This window comes from Cajanus cajan, chromosome 1 (assembly GCF_000230855.2).
Source record: "Cajanus cajan strain Asha chromosome 1, NIPB_CcT2T_4, whole genome shotgun sequence".
Lineage (NCBI taxonomy): Eukaryota > Viridiplantae > Streptophyta > Magnoliopsida > Fabales > Fabaceae > Cajanus > Cajanus cajan.
This window is the reverse complement of record NC_138517.1, coordinates 17,923,233-17,943,933: the sequence shown is the minus strand read 5'-3', so window position 1 is coordinate 17,943,933 and position 20,701 is coordinate 17,923,233. Positions and strand designations below refer to the sequence as shown.

The window sequence follows — 20,701 nt, the reverse complement described above, 5'->3', positions numbered from 1 at the left end:
ATACTACTCATGCATAAAATACAATCCACTAATCATGAAGCCAAACACCACACACTTCATCATATTAACAATCATGCAATAAATGTATCTCATGAAAGATATCAATGCATATTAATCATCTAATGCATGGCCAGGCATACACCTAGGAGATTTCCCTAACAGCAGAGCAGTATAAGTGACATCCAATCCTACCGAAACCACCCCAACCATTTTCGCGTCTAATGCGCCCGCTCGGTCATAGCTAAATAGGATATAATCCTCACTCGGGTTTACTCGGATGATGTCACTTACACAATTGGAAGTCCAGATCCACCGTCAGGTATAGCACAGTTGGGTACAGGCTTACCACGACCTTGGCATGCATTACCAAGTCACTTGTGGAGTTCGCCCACTGACTATCTGCAAGGATCCACGCACCTTCCCGAGTACTTGGTTAAGGGAATAACCCTCGACCTCATAGCCCGCTCCAACACTAGCTAAGAACTTAGAGGAGACTCACCCAACCCAGTGGCCTACCTGAACACCACTCTCCCAAATCTAGTGGCCTACCTGAGCATCACTCTCATATATTAGTGGCCTATCCAAGCAACACTCTCAAGAAACTCTATGTGAGCTCTTCCAGTACGAAAATATTTTTTCTCTCCTCAAGTCCTAGGCTAGACTCATGCCATAAGGCATCACATGTAATTATGCATCACAAATCATACATGGTCTACCCACCATCATGATCAACAATCATACACATGTCATAAGACATCACATGTAATAATGCACCATATATCATACATGGTCTACCCACCATCAGGATCAACAATCATACTCATATGAACATATAATCATGTCTTATCATATTTAACATTCATATATATCATTACCAAGCATACATATGAATCACACCTCAACATACATCATATATCATACATACATGATCTAAAACTTCAACTTTAAACATGCATAAGCATCAATTTCAATCCAAAAACATCAAACCCACTCACGCCCGGCACAACCAAATCAAGCCCGACCTAACATCCAACCCGAGATCCCTAAGCTCTTCTACGCTCGTCGCGCTCAACTTGCACTCGACCTAATCCCATTCAGAAAGTTCAAAAACTCATCCGAACCAACATATCCAGCCACAAGCAAACACAAAACACAATGCACAAGTTCTATACAACATAAAACCAACATGCATCCACCTGATGCATCAAAATCACCAAAAACTCCATTTTTCTCAAAACCCCGAAAATGAGATTTTCTTCAATCCATCTATGGATTCTCAACATTCATGCATCAATTGAGTTTCTAAACTCACATGCAACCTAAACAACAAACATTCTAGCTTCCCTCACCTGAAGATTGACTCAAAATAGTCAATAACTGAGGAGAAGTAGAATTCTCTTCTGAAGCTCTACCCGGAACTTCAATCCTCACAAGCAAGCTTCCTAGTCTGAATTTCAAGAAAAAGACAGAAGATATTAGTGATCTAGAGGAGAAAAAGAATCATATAGAGAAATTTGGGAGAGAAAGGAGCTCACAGACCTAGAGTCCTTCTCTCAAAAACTTCTCTCTAAAAACCTCACTTTCTACTCAACCACACAACCCCTATTTATAGAAGTTCAAGAGTGGCCAGAACGGCCCATTTCGAATCCGGAACGGCCCGTTCTACACCCCTTCATCATGTGCAATAATCACATGCACAACGGCCCATTTTGAAACCAGAACAACAAGTTCTGGGATTCATCCAAAACGGCCCGTACTCCATCCAGAACGGCCCGTACTCCTTCCAAAACGTCCCGTTCTCCATCCAAAATGGCCCGTTCTCAACTATGATTTATAGGTCAATTTAGTAGTTTGAAACGGCCCGTTCCAGTTTGGGAACGGCCCTTTCTAGGCTACTAAATCACCTATATTGGGCTTTTGGGCCTTCTAAAATAACTTACTGCGTTACAACATGCATCACATGCATGTAAATCGACAAATTGTTAACATGCTCTACATATATATTGATATTGGTACCACATGTATCCAAATCAAGAGTTCGTGTCCATTCCATTCCATACTAGCATGTGTCTGAATTATTTATGATTGATACGTTATTAACAAGTAATTATGTTGGTAGTGAGGATAAATGAATATTTGTGATAGTTTATCATTAATCTCATTATATTGTATGATTGAAGTGGGGTTTAGCTATTTGTTTTTTATTCAATGCCATGAGCTAGAATGAGAAGTTTCTCACTCCCATTGTTTTCATGTCTTGATTGTATGAATGTTGTTATAGGTAATGCTCATCAGGATCTTTATGATAGCGGTGACAAGGCATAATCCTTGTTTTATGAGTGCTTTGATAAGACATGTGACATTGAGGCTTAGATTAGAAATAATATGTTTATTAGTTTTTATGATAGGATTCAAGTTTAGTTTTTTATTTCCACTTAACAGGGAGTCTGTTTCATAGTTTGTTATGCGATACTCTTTACCATATGTTAGAGATTTCATTTGGATAATTTGTGTATGGATTTGGATTAATATTTATAAATATATGTTTTAAGAAATTTTAAATTTATCTATGTATGTGAGGTAGAGGGTGTAGCAATTCTTAGTTATAACTATTGTTGATTGGTTGCCAATAAATTTCTCAACCACTCAATGTTCGTACCAGTCATCTCTAGAGCTACAAACTCTAATTCCATAGTTGATCTAGCAATAATAGATTGCGTAATTGATCTCCATGTAATTACACCATCACCAAGTGTAAACACATAGCCACTAGTGGATTTTGTCTCATCCGAATCAAAAATCCAATTAGCATCATTGTACCCTTCTAGTGCAGTAGAAAATCCACTATACTTATACCATAATGGGTACCTCTCAAGTATTTCAAGAGTCTTGTAAGTGCTTTCAATGGTCTTGATTGGGTCTATTAATATATTTACTTAATCTACCTATTATATAAGTAATATAATGTCAAGTTTACAGAAATGAATAAGATGCAGTAGACTCCTAATTTTTTGGGCATAATAAGATTGAGCAACAAGGTCTCCTCTATTTTTCTTTAAGTGAGAGTTAGCATTATAAGGGGTACTCACTGACTTCGAGTCATAATAATCAAACTTGAGAATTTTCTCAACATAGTGTTCTTGGGATAGTAATATACTATCTCTCTTCCTTATGTTTTTAACTCCTAAGATTACATTTGTTTCTCCCATGTCTTTCATATTTAAATTAGATGCCAAAAATGATTTAGTACTTAAAACTATATCAATGAATGAATATAAAATTATCATGTTATCCACATATAAGCATATTACGACACAATTGTCATTCACATATTTGGTGTACACACATTTATCAACATCACTAGGTTTAAAACCATCACTTAGCAAAAAATCCTTAAAATTTTCATGCCATTATTTCGTTGCTTATTTTAGACCATAAAGAGATTTAAGAATTTTACACACTTTGTTTTCATTGCTAGGAATCACATGCCCTTTAGGTTGAGAATATATATCCCTTCCTCTAGGTTACAATTTAAGAAAGTCATTTTCACATCCATTTGGTGAATTACTAGCTTATAGATAGTCGCTAAGGCTATCAAAACATGAATAGAGGAAATCATAGCAACTAGAGAAAAAATGTCAAAGTAATCTATGTTCAGTTTTGGACTAAACCCTTTAGGCAACAATCTAGCTTTATACTTGTCTATAGATCTATCAAGTTTGTACTTTTTCTTAAAGATCCACTTACAATTAATAAGTTTTGCTCCTTTTGGTAAATAGTCCCTATCCCTTTCCCACAAACACATTATTCTTAGTCACAACAATTTTGTCAAACTCAAAGTAAACTTTAACCCCAACTTTATTGAATAGTGCTATAGAAACTCGGTTAACTCTAATAGTGGGCACATGTAACACACCACTGGAAGCTAGTGTTTTCCCAAATGTGAGTTTTCGAAGTACCTTTTCTTTCCCAAGCTCCAAAGTAGTACTAGAGTTATCAAGGTAAACATATTCTTCTACATTTTTTTTACAAAAGTGTAGAAGGTAAATGCACTTTTGTTAGCATAGTATGTATGGTAGCTCCAAAATCAACTAGCCACTTGCTCATATTGGTCATAACATTAACTTGAGAAATGACCATAACAATAATATCATCTCCTTCAACTAGGTTAGCCCTAGATAGGTTTAGGAGGATTATCATTTCTCATCATTTTATATATACAATGAGATGCATAATGTCTTGGCTTTCCACACACATAACAATTTCCTTTTTTTCTTAAGGAGAGGTTAAATGCAACATTTTGTGGGACATTATTATGAGATTTATTTTTTCTATTGTGATCAAATTTGTTATCATACCTTTTTTGAGTTGGTGGTTATCTTTCACAATATTTGCTTTTATAGATAGTGCCTTCAATATTGCAATAGCACTTTCCTTCTTGTGGGCTTCTTGTATATCATGATATGAGTGATCAAGTTTGATAGCAATATCTGCTTGTTGTTTATGAGTGATAAGTAGTTTAGATACAAACTCATCTTCCAATGTAATATTTTTAGCCTTTAAATCCTCAAGTGGTCTGTGGTACTCATTGATTAGAACTTTGATGTATTTTTCTTTGATTATTGTCCAACGATAATAGTTGTTAATGATGAACATTTTCCTTACCATGTCCTTAATAGTATATTTGAGGATCAACAGTATATTTGATGATGCAAGTTCCTAAATATCTTTTCTTTCCTTGTAGGAGTAGTACACATCAAACAAACCATTAGACAACGTACTCAATAAAGTGTGACAACATACCTTATTGGCTTGATTCTAATCTTTAATCTATATTTGTTGTTGCCTCATAAAATGGTTTTGGAGCAGTAAAGGTGAACATAACTCCATGCATGTCAAGTAACATAAGAACACATTCTTGTTAGGGTCGAAAGTTCTGACCAAAAAAGACTTTGATTTTGGAGGCACCATGCAAAGGCTCGACATACATCGAAGTAGTGTGAGAAGGAGTAGCGGGTGGGTTGAGGATCATGTTGTTAGCCATGATAAGTCCTTTAGATTGTAGTAAAAATAGATCACAAATAAATTTCCTATAGTGTACTAAACATCGTTTTAAAGGATTTATTCACAATATCTATGCAAGTCTCCTATGATACTACAAAATTAACAAGAAAAAAATTTAGAACCTAGAGCGAAAAAGAGAGAGATATACAAGAGAGAGAAGAGGGACATCTTTGCTCGATGTCTATTTCCCTTCAGCAAAGACACTATTTATAGGGGTTGGGGCATAAGGTAAAAAAAACATTTAAAAAGAATAATGGGTAATAAAGCGCTAACAACCAGAAAATAAAAGTCATTAAAATGAGACATTAGGAGTAATTAATTTTAGAAGAAATTAAAATCGTTACTCTCCTGAAGACCCTTAATTTTTGAAATTATTTAAAAATAATATTAAAAATGACCTTAAAATTTGTGAGAAGCCCATGTATCTCGGGCATAGGGGGCAAATCAACTATTTTGCAATACAATAGACCCACTTGGTCCATGTACATGGGCACAAGCCTCACCACTCTTGTTAGCCTCTTTGTATGTCTATATATTACAATTCGATATGTAAACTATTTTTCAAAGACAATACTAGTCAATATAAGACTTCTTCCTTTTGTAATACCTTGTATAGAACACTTAGACATGTTCATTCAACAACTAGTATGCAACAACATATTACATAATGTTTTCACAACATCGTTTGAAAGAGACTCACATTTTAATAATAAAAACTCAATGAGACACTTGATGTCTTTATATAAGTTTTTTAAAATAAATAGAAATAACATACAATAAATAACACTTAGTAGTTTGTAATAAGAGGATGAAATTTATTTGAAGTAATTATAAGGATAAAATAATTTTAAAAGTATGGTGAAAAGTCTTGTATTGGTTTGTAGAATATGTCATTGGTCCTATATGGTTAGTTCAGCATCTCAGAAAGAGCTATCAACAAAGAATTTTGATAAACGAGAAGTTGTGATTTTTGATGGGGTTATTTTATGATATTTGTTTGAGAGGATATTTTATAAGACTTATTTTTTTTTATCAGAGGAGCATAATATAATTTTATTCATGAGTCTCTATTTATAGAGAAATTTGTTATACAAAATCAAATATTAATATTATCCTATTCTAAAATAAGGAAACAAATCCTAAAATAATCAGAACAGATTAAATCTAAATATTTGAAATATAAATAAAATATTCTTATAAAAAACTAACTTAATCTTCTAAAGATATTTAGATATATTCCCAACACTCCTCCTTGACTGAATATCTTTATCACCTAATTTGAGTTTCAAGATCTGCCTTTTCTCTTTTTGATTGGTTTCTTCTTTTTGTGATTTTTGTTGTAATTCTTCTTGAGGGGGACTACTTTAACATTTGTCTCGAACTTCTCCTTTGAAGGTGATTTTTCATCATCTTCATTCTCCTCTTGATCATCAAACTTCTTTTGAAGACATGCATCTTTGTGTTCTTCACTTGTATCTTCATTTATAATTGACTCCTCCTTCTCCAAATTTAAAGCAAAACTTTTGCCTTTCATATGAACATTGAACAATTCTTTGTTGTGTATATCTTTAATCACACAATTTTTATCTTCAAATAACACTTTATAGCCTTTTCCTAATAATTGAGAAACACTCAACAAATTTTGGTTAATATCAGGAACGTATAAAACATCAGATATTAATTTAAAACCTGAATGACTCTTAATGGCAAGTGTTGCTTTGCCTTTTACTGCAAGGTGTGCTCCATTCCCCATTTGAACTTTAGAAATATCAGTTTTGTTGAGTTCTTTGAAGAGTTCTCGATCATAGGTCATATGATTTGTACAACCACTATCAATAATCCAAGCTTTTGAAGGTTTTTTGGTCATAAAGCATGACATTGAAAGTTGTTCTTCTTCTCCCTCTTCTTGTTGATCTTCAACAATGTTGGCTTCTTCTTGTTGCTCATGAGATTTGCATACATGTTTTAGGTGTCCTAATTTTCCACAATTGTCACATTTTACATCAGGTCTCCACCAACATCTTTGTTGTGGATGATTAGTCTTTTTGCAATAAGGACATGGTGGAAAAATTTGAGTGTTATTATGTTGACTATTCTCTTGAAACAATTCCTTCTTCTTGTTTTTGCCACTATTTTTGTTCTTCCATTTTGGCTAAATATGCACCCTCCACAGATCCTTCTTCTCTCATAAGCCTCCTTTGTTCTAATGCTTGCAATGCATGTAACACCTCTGCCAAAGTGATCTTACTCAGATCCTTTGTGTTCTCCAAAGCTGCTATTGAAGCTTCATATCTTTCAAGTATAGTTACTAGAATTTTTTCAACAATTCTAGAATCAAGAAATTGCGTTCCTAGTAATCTACCTTATTAGCAATGCCAAGCAGTTTGTCAGAATATTGTTTGATTGTCTCTGTCTCCTTCATTTTTTGTATTTCAAATTCTCTCATTAAATTTAATACTTGCATGCTTCGAATCCTTTCATCTCCAGCATATTCTTCCTTTAGATAATCCCAAATTGCTTTTTCCGATTTGAGAGTCATGATTCTTGTGAAAACATTTTGTGAAACACAAGCAAAGAGACAACTTTTTGCCTTTGCCTTCTTGATTTTCTTTTCCTTGTGAATTTTCATTTGGGCTACGGTAGGATTGTCTGGCAACGCGGAAACATCATAATCTTCTTCTACAGCTTCCCAGAGATCTAAACCTTCTAGGTATGCCTCCATTCTCACCGCCCAAAGATCGTAACTTTCTCCATCAAAAATAGGTGGGAAAATTTGTGAAAAGTTTGTTTCTGCTTCCATCTCCAAGATCGTAACCTTAGCTCTAGATACCAATGATGGGGTTATTTTATGATATTTGTTTAAGAGGATATTTTATAAGACTTATTTTTTTTTATCAGAGGAGCATAATATAATTTTATTCATGAGTCTCTATTTATAGAGAAATTTGTTATACAAAATCAAATATTAATATTATCCTATTCTAAAATAAGGAAACAAATCCTAAAATAATCAGAACAGATTAAATCTAAATATTTGAAATATAAATAAAATATTCTTATAAAAAACTAACTTAATCTTCTAAAGATATTTAGACATATTCCCAACAATTTTGCACTAACATTATTAGTTACAAATCATGTGACATTCTCACAACTTGTTACGTATTACTAAATTGACCAAATAAGTAAATCTAATATAGATACTTAAGTACCAAAACGTGTTCTTTTATTTTAGGTTTGAAATACTTAATTAATAGAACATGTGTCCAAAATAACAGGTACATGTGAGTAGAATAAACAACCTCAAATATAAAATTACTACACTTGTTAATAAATTTTAATATTATTATCTTAGTATAAAAAAGCAAACAATTTGCATAATTTTTTTTAAATGAAGGGAGCCCATCCCATTTCTAATTAATGTTGTCACAACTAGGCATGACAATCTAACCCGTCCTCGTGGGTACCCGCCCGAACCCGCCCCAATTTGGACGGGAGAAACCCGTGTTTATCGGGTTCAAGTTTGGGTTTGGGTTTTCCCCGATTGATAAAATCGCGTCCCCACCCTCGCCCCCATACCGGTCCCCGCCCCCGCCTCGCTTAATAATATAATTAAAAAATTATTTTTATATATATATAAACCAAAATTAGAAATATTTATATGTAAAAATTTATATTATTTTTCTTTTCTTTTATTTTTTTTAAATTGATCATATTTATTTAAAAGAAAAAAAGAAGAAAAAAAAGAAAAAAAAATAAGAGCAAGGGCGGAGGCGGGGCAAGGAAACCCGAACCCCACCGGGGACGGGGATGGGGACCTAGATTTTACCCCCGGTAAGTATCAAGGGCGGGGGCAAGGGCGGTTTAAATTTGCGGGGGCGGGAGCGGAGAACGTAAAACCTTCCCCCGCCCCGTTCCGTTGCCATGCCTAGTCACAACAAAACATTGTAAAAATATTAGTAAATGTAAACAAATCGTAAAGATTAAATTAAAATGGTATAGCGGACATAAAAATTGATAAAATTTTGTTAATAAATTCAAATGCGCAGTACCTTTTAATTTTGATATTTTGTGGCATTTATCTCTCTATTTGGTTTATATATTTTAAACTCGACAGTGATTAGCTAATATATCCGTCAAGTAGTCCAAGTAACAATGAAATTTCTACCATGACTCTCTGAAATTTCTTTTAAAATATTGTTACTTGCTTGGGATGGAATTGTTTAGTTAAAAGAAATGTTGTGATGACCCAATAGTCAGTCAACCAAGACCACGACTTGTTGCCTATGGCTTTGTGCATCAACATATTGCTCTTTAGGTAAAATTGATGTGAATGCATGGGAGAGCTTGTGTTTTGGGGCTAGAAATTGGGAAATTTAGTTTAACATCACATCATGAGTTGAAATTTGTGAATTTGTCTTTTTCATTTATATATTATTCAATATATCTAATTCCTATTGAAGTGTAACTCATTTTACATTTAAATTCTAATAAAAAAGAAAATTATGGATCCTCAAACTTACATATGTGACGTGTAAAATTTGCTTCACTCATATTCATATAGTAGAGAGAAAATGTAACCTCTCAATATTGATGATAATAACCTATGTCAAGTGTTGATTTATCAATATTCGCAATATGTAAATGAATATTTAGCTTTTCGGTTTTCAAGCTTGCTTTGAGGAATGTGTAGAAAACTATGTAACATGCTTCGCGGGTAGAGTATTAAGCCAGAGTCTAAAGTCATCCATTAATGGAACATTAAGAGAGGGACAAATGATTTTTATAAAATAGTTAGTAATATTTTAAAATAATATGGTATTACAATATAAATTATTTATTATATATTAAATTTAAAATATAATTCAAGCAAAAGAAATATATTTAAATTTTAATTATACAAAATAAAAAATTTATCTTATGTATTTCAAACGCTAAATTACAGTCACCACTTATTTTTAAGGAGAAAAATAATCTTCATACAAGGAAGTGGTTTTGAAATAATTTCAATCATCAATACACTAATGTGCCACATTAGTTATTAATTAAAAGTATTCGTGGCTAACAAATGGAATAATAATGTATAAAATTTAAAAAATTGAGTTACAAAATGTACAATCTTAAAAATTAATAATGATATTTGAAAAAAATATATAAAAAAAAGTAACAGAAAATGCAGTTAAATATATTTTAGAGTTGATAGCAATATTTAGAAGATGTATCGATCAACTGGCCCATGAGTGGAAAACAGGAAAAGTAATGGGCTGATGATAAACACACCTCCACTCTCGTATAAACATACTCCCTTTTTAAAAAAATATATATAAAATGTCTAAATTACTCTTAAAAAAAATAAAATTACTAAATTTACACCTTCCTTCTCCGTACTCCCGTACTCCCGTTCCCCGCACCCCACACCCCACACCCCCCTTCCCCACACCCCACACCCCCCTTCCACTTGTAATTTGTGGCGGTTATTTTGGCAGTTTTTGGCGGTTAAAAACCGCCACAAATTGCATTACCCGCGTCATTAATAACCGCCGGATCTACGATCGCCAAAAACAGTTTGGGTAGACATTTTGTAAACGCTGGCTTTGGGCGCAAGAAAATTCAATCTCTTTGTGGCGGTTTGAAACCCCCACAAAATGCATTTTTATTTGACATGTTCTGACGGTCGGAAAGCGCCACAAAATTGCAGTTCTATTTGACATGTTTGTCATTTTGTGGCGGTTTTACACCGCCACAAAATTCATTTTAATTCTGTCCAATTCAAAGTTTCTGACGATTTTAAAACCGCCACAAAAATACTATTATATTTACTTGTTTACATTTGATGGCTATTTTAGATTGCCAAAAAATATACTTTTTATTTTTAAATCGTCAAAAATACACTTTATTTTACAATAATTTTTTATTTTTGAAATTATTTTAAAAGTGCATTTTTATTATAAATTGGCAAATAATATTCTATATATTTTAGGTATTTATCAAATTATTATTGAAAATTAACACTAACCATATTAATCATTAAAAATTAATGACTATTATATTGTTATTTAATTCAAGTAACTTATATATAAATAAAAATTTTACTTGTCAAATTCTAGGATCACTTATTTTAGTAAATTTTACCTATAATTATAATAATATTTATGTGTTTTGTATGTTTCTTGTTCAAATATAATTACATAAAGAAACATTAAATTAACAACTTTTAACATTATTAAAAAAATCAAGACAAAATCTAGCCATAGGTCTAGCATGACATATTTTTTATTATTAAGACATTAACATCCATCAATTCTAAAACATATCCAACATATTAAGTAACTCAAAATCAAATTCTTTTCAACCAAATATTAACTATAAAAAATTGATTATTCTTTTCAACCAAATATGCATACAGATAGGTCTAACATGAATAGAAATGCAATCTTTGTCCCAGCATGTAGGCAAATAATGTGCCCTGGGATAACTTGAGGTATCAATGAGAATAAAATCTAAAACTGGAGGAAAAAGAAATGCAATTCTACAAGGATCAGATTTAAATTCCTAATAATTAAGGGGTTAGTTAGTTAGATTAATCCCAAAATCATCATGTTATTAGCTGAAAGATCAACCAGGCTATTTTAATTTTACTTTCATTTACTAATTAAGGCATAATGTTGGCCAATCACATAGTTGATAATGAAAGACCATTGTTTTGAGAAATACTCATCATCTAGCAGTGCCAACAATAACTCTAGCCTAGCACTAGTTGAGCAACTATTTGATTGCAAACACCAAGGAACAAATATATTCTTGAATATTTGCATAAAGTCTTTAGTTTCCCCTACTTTATCCCCATCATATGAAAGCTGCCTAGAAACGTGACTTTTGCTCTTAATAAAGACTTCTTCAACAATCATCTCTGGTCCAAATATTGAAACAACAATTGACAGAAGTCTCACAGTATCTGGTGAATCCTTATATTTAAGAAACAAGGTGAGTCTGAAAAAATATGGTAGAAAATATCATTTCCTTTTAAAGTAATCATTTGAAATTAATATGGTTTAACAATACCAAAATCCTATGAAATTTTAGATTCTATTTTTCAGCAGGATAATCAAGAACAGTGGTGACATCATAACTGATTCCCATATATTGCTGTTTCACTTATTTATATTTTAATTGTTCATAGAATCAATCTTTTTGATGACCCAAAAAATATAATCTATTTTGTTTACCACTTGTGTCTAGATTTTAAAAATAACTTATGTTCAAAAGACCTAAAAAAAAATCTACAAAGTAACAACAGAGCACATCAAACCCAAATTCATTTAACCTTTATAAAGAGATAAATTCTATGCATAGATAAAATATAAACAAGTATACCAGAAAACTATTACAAAGTGAGAAAAAGTAGGAATAGAAACTCTGTTCTAAAGAACTGTACCTAAGTTTTGCCCTAAACATTTATCCCCAGAGAGAGAAAGTATCAAACAGTTGGCAGCCAATTCAATTATTTATCACGTAATTTTGCCCATATAAACAACATGATATTCATGGAACATTACAATCTTTATGGAAATGAGTGGTTAACAAACCAAACAGAACCCCAAAGTACTGCATAAAGATTACAATTTCAATTTCTTTTAAGAATAAAAAGACACTATGCAGGGCAAAAGAACAAGATTACATGAAACAAAATGAGTACAGAAAAGAGTACAAAGAGAAAACTTGAATTTATAAAATCAATTCATCACCCCCCCACCCCCAACCGATCAAGTAATCAATAAGAAATTTCCATTCATGAACAGAAATGCATAATTATAATTCTTATATTAATTATAATTATATCAATAATGAGCAGAGTCAGAATCAATAATTGGTGTTACACGGGAAGACTGCAATAGCTGATCTAGGTAAGGCATATCATCAGTTCCAAAAAATTTCCATGGTTGCCCCTTCCTTAGATTCAATGTCTCCTACAAGTAGAGCTGCTGCACCTATTTCTAAGAAACTATGTGCTGTCATGTCTTGATTATTGACAGCACGATCACTGCATTAAATCATGTTAAATAACAAAGTCAAATTTTGGAGCACAATAAGATGGAAGAAAACTAACAGGTAAAGTACCCAACCACGTGGAGGTAATTCTCCGTGCACGCGAATTTTGTGAGCGCAATCGCCGCCTCCCTCAGCACCTCCGGTTCCCTCTCGTTCAGAAGCCTCACCAAGGGCCCACAATAGCCACTTTCTTGACACTAAACCGTGAGCTTACAGTTTATAACAAAATAAAAAAGGAAGAAGATATTACAAAAACTAAAAAGGCTAGAAGAGGAGGTAGAGAGGTCGGATAAGAAAGTGATGAAGAAGAAAAGAAGAAAGAGATAGAAAAGAAAGAAGACGGAGGGTGCGGGAAAAAGAAAGAAGAAGAGGGGTGTGTGGAAGAGAAAGAACAGGGGGTGCGAGGCAGCCTAATACTGAAACCACATTCACCTATTTCTAAATTAGTTATATTAGTAATAAGTGGAATTTTTAAGGGGAGATAGGAGTTGAGAAGAGTATGTCATTTGGTGATATAGAATTAAGACTATGATATAGTATGTCATTAACAATTAGATGATAAAGACACGTATAATTTAGACATACCTTTTGGGTCACCTTCTTAATAGTAGTCTCACTAGTACGTGACATCTTTAGAAATGGAGCAATGCCCAGATTACACAATCACAAGAAAATCTGCATGTATTAATAAAAAACAATTAAGACTTTAATAGACATTATAACATTATAACTAATTGTCTTTTGTTTTATGTATCGATATAGACATGGTACAAGGGATAGTTCCAATAAGCCTTGCTCTAGTGTTACATTTTTGGTTCTGTCAAGTGATTTTTTTTTTAATGGATTTACATGGTTAAGTCCACATTTATCTCTTATGGGTAGTAGCAGCAAAGCAACCAACTTCAAACATATCAAACTTCTAGATTATAATTTATATGTTTTTTATCTAAATTAAAAAAAGTAAAAGATTAATGATGAAAAGTTTATCTAAAACCAAAATCATTATTTTTATAAGTTTCACAAAGGCGTTTTAAAAAATAAACAATTATTTTGCTCCAAATAATGGATACAAACATGCCAGCAGACGATAGATTATGTATATATGTACTATTCTACTTATCTTTCGTTTGTTTTGTTTTGATCCAACTCATCATCTATCAAAAGTAGATCAATATCTTTATAGGCCCTCCTCCTTCAACCTCTCAGTAAATTATGTTGTACTTATTATTGCAAAGAGCATGGAGAAGACCAGATCAACATTGCAAATATAAACCAACAACTATCATGAAGGAAAGGATCACCTATTTTCTATTAGTACTAATAGCATGGAGGCCTAAGAGTACTAGTCCTTAGACCCACAACTTTATTTTTTAGTTTAGGAAATTAGATGTTACCACATCTTAATTATAGTGAAGCTATCAACGTGGTTTCATAGAGTTGCTAAATAATTATGGTTTGTTTTTTAAGTATTTGATTAGTGTATATAGTTGAAAGTTTGCTGAAAAATAATAACTTTTTAAATAAATCTTATTACTTCCGACTAATTTGTCTTTATTTTTTGACTAAAAGATATCCTGAGGTCACCTAAAAAATCTTAGAATATTTTTATTTTGACACAAGAAAATCTTAGATTAAGAAAAGACATGTCCATTTGTAAAGACTACCGACTTTAACAAAGATTTTATAATGAAACAAATAAAATTATAGAACTTTATAATAGAATGAAAGAAAGTTATCATATTATGTCAACAAGAATTATAGAACTTTATAACATAAAATTATAGAACTATGGAATTACATAGCATAACAAAATAAAAAATGGTATATGTTTGAATCGAATCGAGCTCCATGTGTCCAGACCCCCAAATCCATATCATCAAATTTGCAAATTTAAAATCCAAACTAAACCAATGGTCTAAACCAACCTCAAATCCATATCATCAAATTTGCAAATTTAAAATCCAAACTAAACCAATGGTCTAAACCAACCTAACCCAATTCAGGTTGTCGGGTTGACCTGGACACTGGACTCATGAACCCCCCTATTTGGAATAACTTCAAATAAAATCTTAACCAAATTGTTATGATAAAAGTGCAAAGTGGGGAAATGTGTAGAACAATTACCAGTTCCTGTTGCAGTTGTCGCATTTGTTTGGCAGCGACATCTCTTTCTTCCCTCAGATTTTGTAAAGCCTGGCTCTTCAGAAAAGGAAATTTAGTTTAAGCATGATTGGCTAATCTAAACAATAGAAATGGGCATGTAGAGAAGTTTAACTCTCGCAGTAAATGCTATAATGTACGAAATGGTTAACAATGAACGAATAACGTGCAAATGTGCAACATTGGTCACTGTTTTAGAGATGATCAATCAAACAAAGAAGACAGATCTGAAGCAACTACTACCCATTGATTTTGCTGACAGCCTGTTAGACTCGTTATTCATTATAAATATGAATGTAACTAAAAGCAGTCAATATAACTTTCTTAACCTAAAAAAAATGAGTGGGGGTCACAAATACAAAAGTAATTACTTCAAATTCAGTCTGTAAGTATAAGCTATAAACAGTCCCACAAGCGGTCAAAATTATGTATCTTTCACAAGATCATCAATCTTTGCCAAACTAACTTGAGACCTGAGCATAATTTTTCTTCCACACTGCTGTCATGGGCAAATTTGTAGTGTGCATAATCTGCTAGATGTTTTATGCAATTTAAAAACTGAGGAAAAACATCTATAAATTTATATAAAGTAAAAATGGAACAGAGGAAACCAGATACCAGATCTATTATAAACAGTTGATTTTTGATGCAGCACATGTTTAAATTTTCCATCAGAAGGGTCGTACATCAGGAGTTTCAATGTTTAACTGATTTCCATTTTTATTTTGTCTTTACTAATCAATCACATTTTTCTAGCTTTGTCAATATGTTGTTTCCTCCAAATGCAGCAAGTACTGCCCACATGAGTAGTTTGTCCATCAACAAGATGGAACTAATGCTGTCACAAAACCAAAGAATGATGCCAGCAACTGAAGCGACTCAGAAAACGCCTTAATCAGATTTCTCAAGCTTTTCCGTTTCAAATGCTATGTGAAGTTACAATATATGGCATCGTGGCTAAGTACGTAAAATTATGAAATTCAAAACAAAGAATAAACATGGAATTTCACACTGATTTCCACGAAGGGTAGGGGAAGAGAAGAGACTCACAGAAGAGGATTGAGTGGAGTTTTTTCCATCATCTTCAGAGCTTCCTTCAGGTGAGGTCGGAGTGATATATGAAACTCTTAATTTCAATTCCTCTATTAAATTACCACTCTCCTTATTAAACTGCAAGTCAAATTATCAGTATCTGTGATCAATTTTTTTTTTCCTTTTCAAATTATACAGTTGATCCTGTGTAAAGGACAGTGTAGACTCTCTTACAGTATCTGTGGGGAGATCATCGACATCAGTATTTGCAATGACTATTGTTCTCTGTAAGATTGTAGTTCCAATGGGTCTACAAGCTGCCAAGTACCATCATATTCATCACAACTACTAGCCTAAGAACCGCATTTAAATTACTCTAACTCGTGCAGCTTCTCACCATGTTCTGTCAAAAAATTCCAACAATGAGTGGGAAATACCTTGAGTTCTTATTTGTTTAATTCAGTCTTAGATGTGCTTACCAAAGACATAAAAAGATTATCCTTAATTGAATACTTTTTGTAGATTTGATTGAGGAATCAAGGAACAAGCTTAACTGTCAACTTAGGCTTTGGAGACAGACTTTTTCGCTTGAGTAGGAGAACCACAGATTATATGTATTGCAAATTAGTAGGAATCAAGAGGAAAATGGCATAGAAGTAAAAATGGGAGAAGATGTCGCACCATAGGCTTCTAAGGTCAAATGTCTAGGATAAATATTACAAAATGATGGAGAATTTTATGAAGATGCACATATAAGATACAAGTTGGATGGTTAAAATGGATAAAGGCATAAGGGGTTATTTGTAATCACAAAGTACCCATTATGCTCAAAGGGAATTTTATTGTATTGTTATATGTCTAGCTACACTATATGGTAGTGAATGTTAGGCTTTAAAGGGACAAGAAGAGAAAAAAGTGAGAGTAGCAAAAGCAAGAATGTTAAGATGAATGTATAGTCACACAAGAAAGGATAGGATACAAAATAATTTTATTCAAGGAGATATTAGGGTGACACTAATTGAGGAAATGAAAACAAAAAATTAGTTAAGGTGGTTTCAACATGAGCAAAGATCACTCAAAGCACTAGTGGTGAAAGTAGATTACATGGTTTTTTGCAATGTAAAAAAGGAAACAGAGCAAGAAAGACATTGAAAGAGATTGTTACGAGGAATCTTAGTGAATAATATCATTGAGAAATTGGTCTTTAATTGACCTCAATGGTGTCATGAAATTGATGTAATCAATCTCATTGAGTGGAATAAGTAGGCAAGTTGAAGCAGGTATAACAATGTTAGTTTTAAAGCAAAATGTCAAATAAAAAAAAGGTCAAGTAAATACTTTTAAACAATATTTCTTTTAGAGGCAAGCAGAAAATACAACATTTTTATTTACAAGTTTTTGACATCAGCCAATAAGGTGTTATGATTGTGCAAAATCAAAAAATAAGGGAAAGAAAATGTGTCAATCACATAATTTAAACCAAATCAAATAAAGGTTGTGTTGTTATTTTATCTTAGAATGCTAATCCCTATCATCCATGAAACAGAATCTTCTTCTTTCTCGAAATGATGAGAAGTCAGTGTTGAAGATTGCTGACTTTGGATTTGCAAGGTAGCATAATTATTTATACTTCATTCATCTATATTAAGACCCAAAAAAAAATGTTGAAGGTGCTATTTATGATTAATTGCCTGGGAAACTAGTCTCACTATATTATTCATTAGCTGCATTACGATCAATGTGATTGAGAAGTGGAAGATGACACAATGGTTACTTTCTAAGGGTATTTGAGAGACCATTATCTCTCCCAACAACCAAATTGTTATTGCCAAAATACAAGCTAACTAACTACAGTTAATGCTCTGTTGTATTGAATAATGTCAATTGATTCCTTGCTTCCAACCTATTCCTCCACTTGTAGATCTTATTTGTTGCAAGTATTATAATAAAATCAGTACCTTCACAATAAATAGAATAGTTTTCACCAAGGCCATCCAGAATTGGTTGTGTAATTTTCTCAACTTCTTCCTGCCATTAATGTCAGAAAAAAGTTTTTTTTTATATATAAAAAGCTTGTTCGTTTTGGGATAATGCAGTAAATCAAGCAAACCAAAGTCTAACCTTATTAGGATATCTCAAATCATCGATACTCCACGGGAGAAGCTACAACCAAATCCCTGGCAATATAAACTCATAATTAATATTCAAATAAGTATAATCTAAAATTTAAAATCTAATTCTGATACTTAGTTTAACTCAATGGTTATAACTATATTTACAATTTAGGCAAAAAAGTATGCAGCTTAAACAAAATAAGAGGACACAGAAAAGCTAAAAACATAGAATTTCCAAATAGCCTCTTGGAACAAATTAATTGACAAGCAAAGGAATCATAGCAGTAATATTTTACTTCATTGATTCACCACATAACCTAACACTTTTTGTGTGTATTCCTCATATTTCTATTCTAGTCCCAGATTTCCCGATTTCATAATGAGGTTTCCACTACTAGAAAAATTAATATTTGTGACGAATTTTGTGACGGAAAAAATAGCATCGCTAATAGTGACGGATTTTGTGAGGGAATTTTAAGTTTTGTGACGGACTAGAATTTATTGACTTTTGTGACGGATTTTGTGACGGAATATATTCCGTCTCTAAAAATCCGTCACAAATTTCGTCACTGAATAAAAAAAAAAATTTGTGACGGATTTTGTGACGGAAAAATTTTCGTCTCTAAAAATCCGTCACAAATTTCATCGCTAAATAAATAAAAAAATTTGTGACGGATTTTGTGACGGAATGAACTTCGTCTCTAAAAAATCCATCACAAATTTCGTCACTAAAATGAAATAATTTAGTGACGGATTTTTCCCTCTCAAAATTCCGTCACAAATAGGTTAAAATATTTTGTGAAAAATTTGTGACAAATTGTTTCCTCTCAAAATATTAAATTTTATTTATGAAACTTTTATATTTAAGAATTATGCATAATTAAAGAAAATATGTTAAATTTTTTTAAGAAAATAATAAAATTAAAAATATTTTATTTCATTAAAGGACTAAAAAAATTATGAAATTCATTTAATTAAATAAAAAATTGTCAATTTTCAACATAAGAAACTAAGACATTCATTAAAAATATTTAAACAAAAACTTGTGAAATTAAAAAAAAAATATTAATTTAATTTTGGCTTAATTACATTTTTGATCACTCAAGTATTGTAATTGTACAATTTTGATCCCTAAGATTTTAATTGGATAATTTTAGTCCCTAAAGGATTGTAATTGTGCAATTTTAGTCGTTTAATTTTTAATTGAACAATTATAGTCCCTCAAAAATCATAATTGTGCAATTTGAATCTCTCCCATTAAAAATTTAATAATTTTAAAATTTTAATATATATATATATATATAATAATAATTTAAAATTATACAATTATTTGCTTATTTAAGTTAACATATACTATAATTTTTATTAATGTAACAAATGATATATATTTATTATTACTAAATAAATAAAATTTATATATTATTAATAATTTAATATTGCTAATAAATTAATATCAATAATATTTTTAGTATATTTATAGATAAATTGATAATTTGATAAATATAACTTAGTATATATTAATATACTTTTACAAAAATATAAATATAGTTTGTTTGTTTCTCTCAGGGTTCTCTTAAGAACCTACATAGTATTCTAATCCATACAATAAACATCTTACTCATATAATTGTCTCTTACAATTGCATTCTCTTATGGTGTGTTTGGATGAAGAATTTTACAAATTCAAGAAATTTTAAATTCTTGGTATTTGAATTACTTTGATTTCAATTTCTATCATTCTTAAAATATTTTGTTTGGATAATTAAGTCAATTCAAATATCTCAAATTTTAAATTATTAGGTTAGATATGATAATTTGATTCCATCATGATAAAATTAATTTTAAAAATATATTTATATGTTGAGATTTTTAAAATAAATTTTATAAAAATAAATATTAGCTAATTTTTAAATATTTAATAATTTTAAAAATTAATATAAGACAATATTTACTAGAAAATCTTGTTTTTAATTTTAATGTGTGCAAAATATTTTCATATGACAAAGAAAAAGTTTCCAAGACAATAAATTTCAAACAAATAGTCAATTTATCTGCTAGAATTGAGGATTTAGACAATTTTATAATTTGCCACACAATCTATTATATTTTTCATTTATTTCATTCATTGTCAATATAAATTTAATTATAACATTATTTCCAATTAAATTATTTTTATTTTCACTATTTTTTTCTTAAATTGTTATATGCATTATAATTTGTCACATACTATATTATATATTTTCATTTATAGTAAAAAATATGAATTTAAATTTTAACAAAAAT

The 20,701-nt window shown here is 31.3% G+C and overlaps 1 long non-coding RNA gene across 1 annotated transcript; it reads right to left on the bottom strand.

Annotated features, from left to right (window-relative positions):
• Positions 1-11,644: 11,644 nt before the first annotated feature.
• On the bottom strand, positions 11,645-16,595 carry LOC145958537 (uncharacterized). The gene is made up of 3 exons (XR_014434348.1): positions 16,540-16,595; positions 16,324-16,443; positions 11,645-15,312 (listed from the first exon to the last, which is right to left on the bottom strand). It is a non-coding gene; the product is annotated as an uncharacterized LOC145958537 (long non-coding RNA).
• Positions 16,596-20,701: the final 4,106 nt, after the last annotated feature.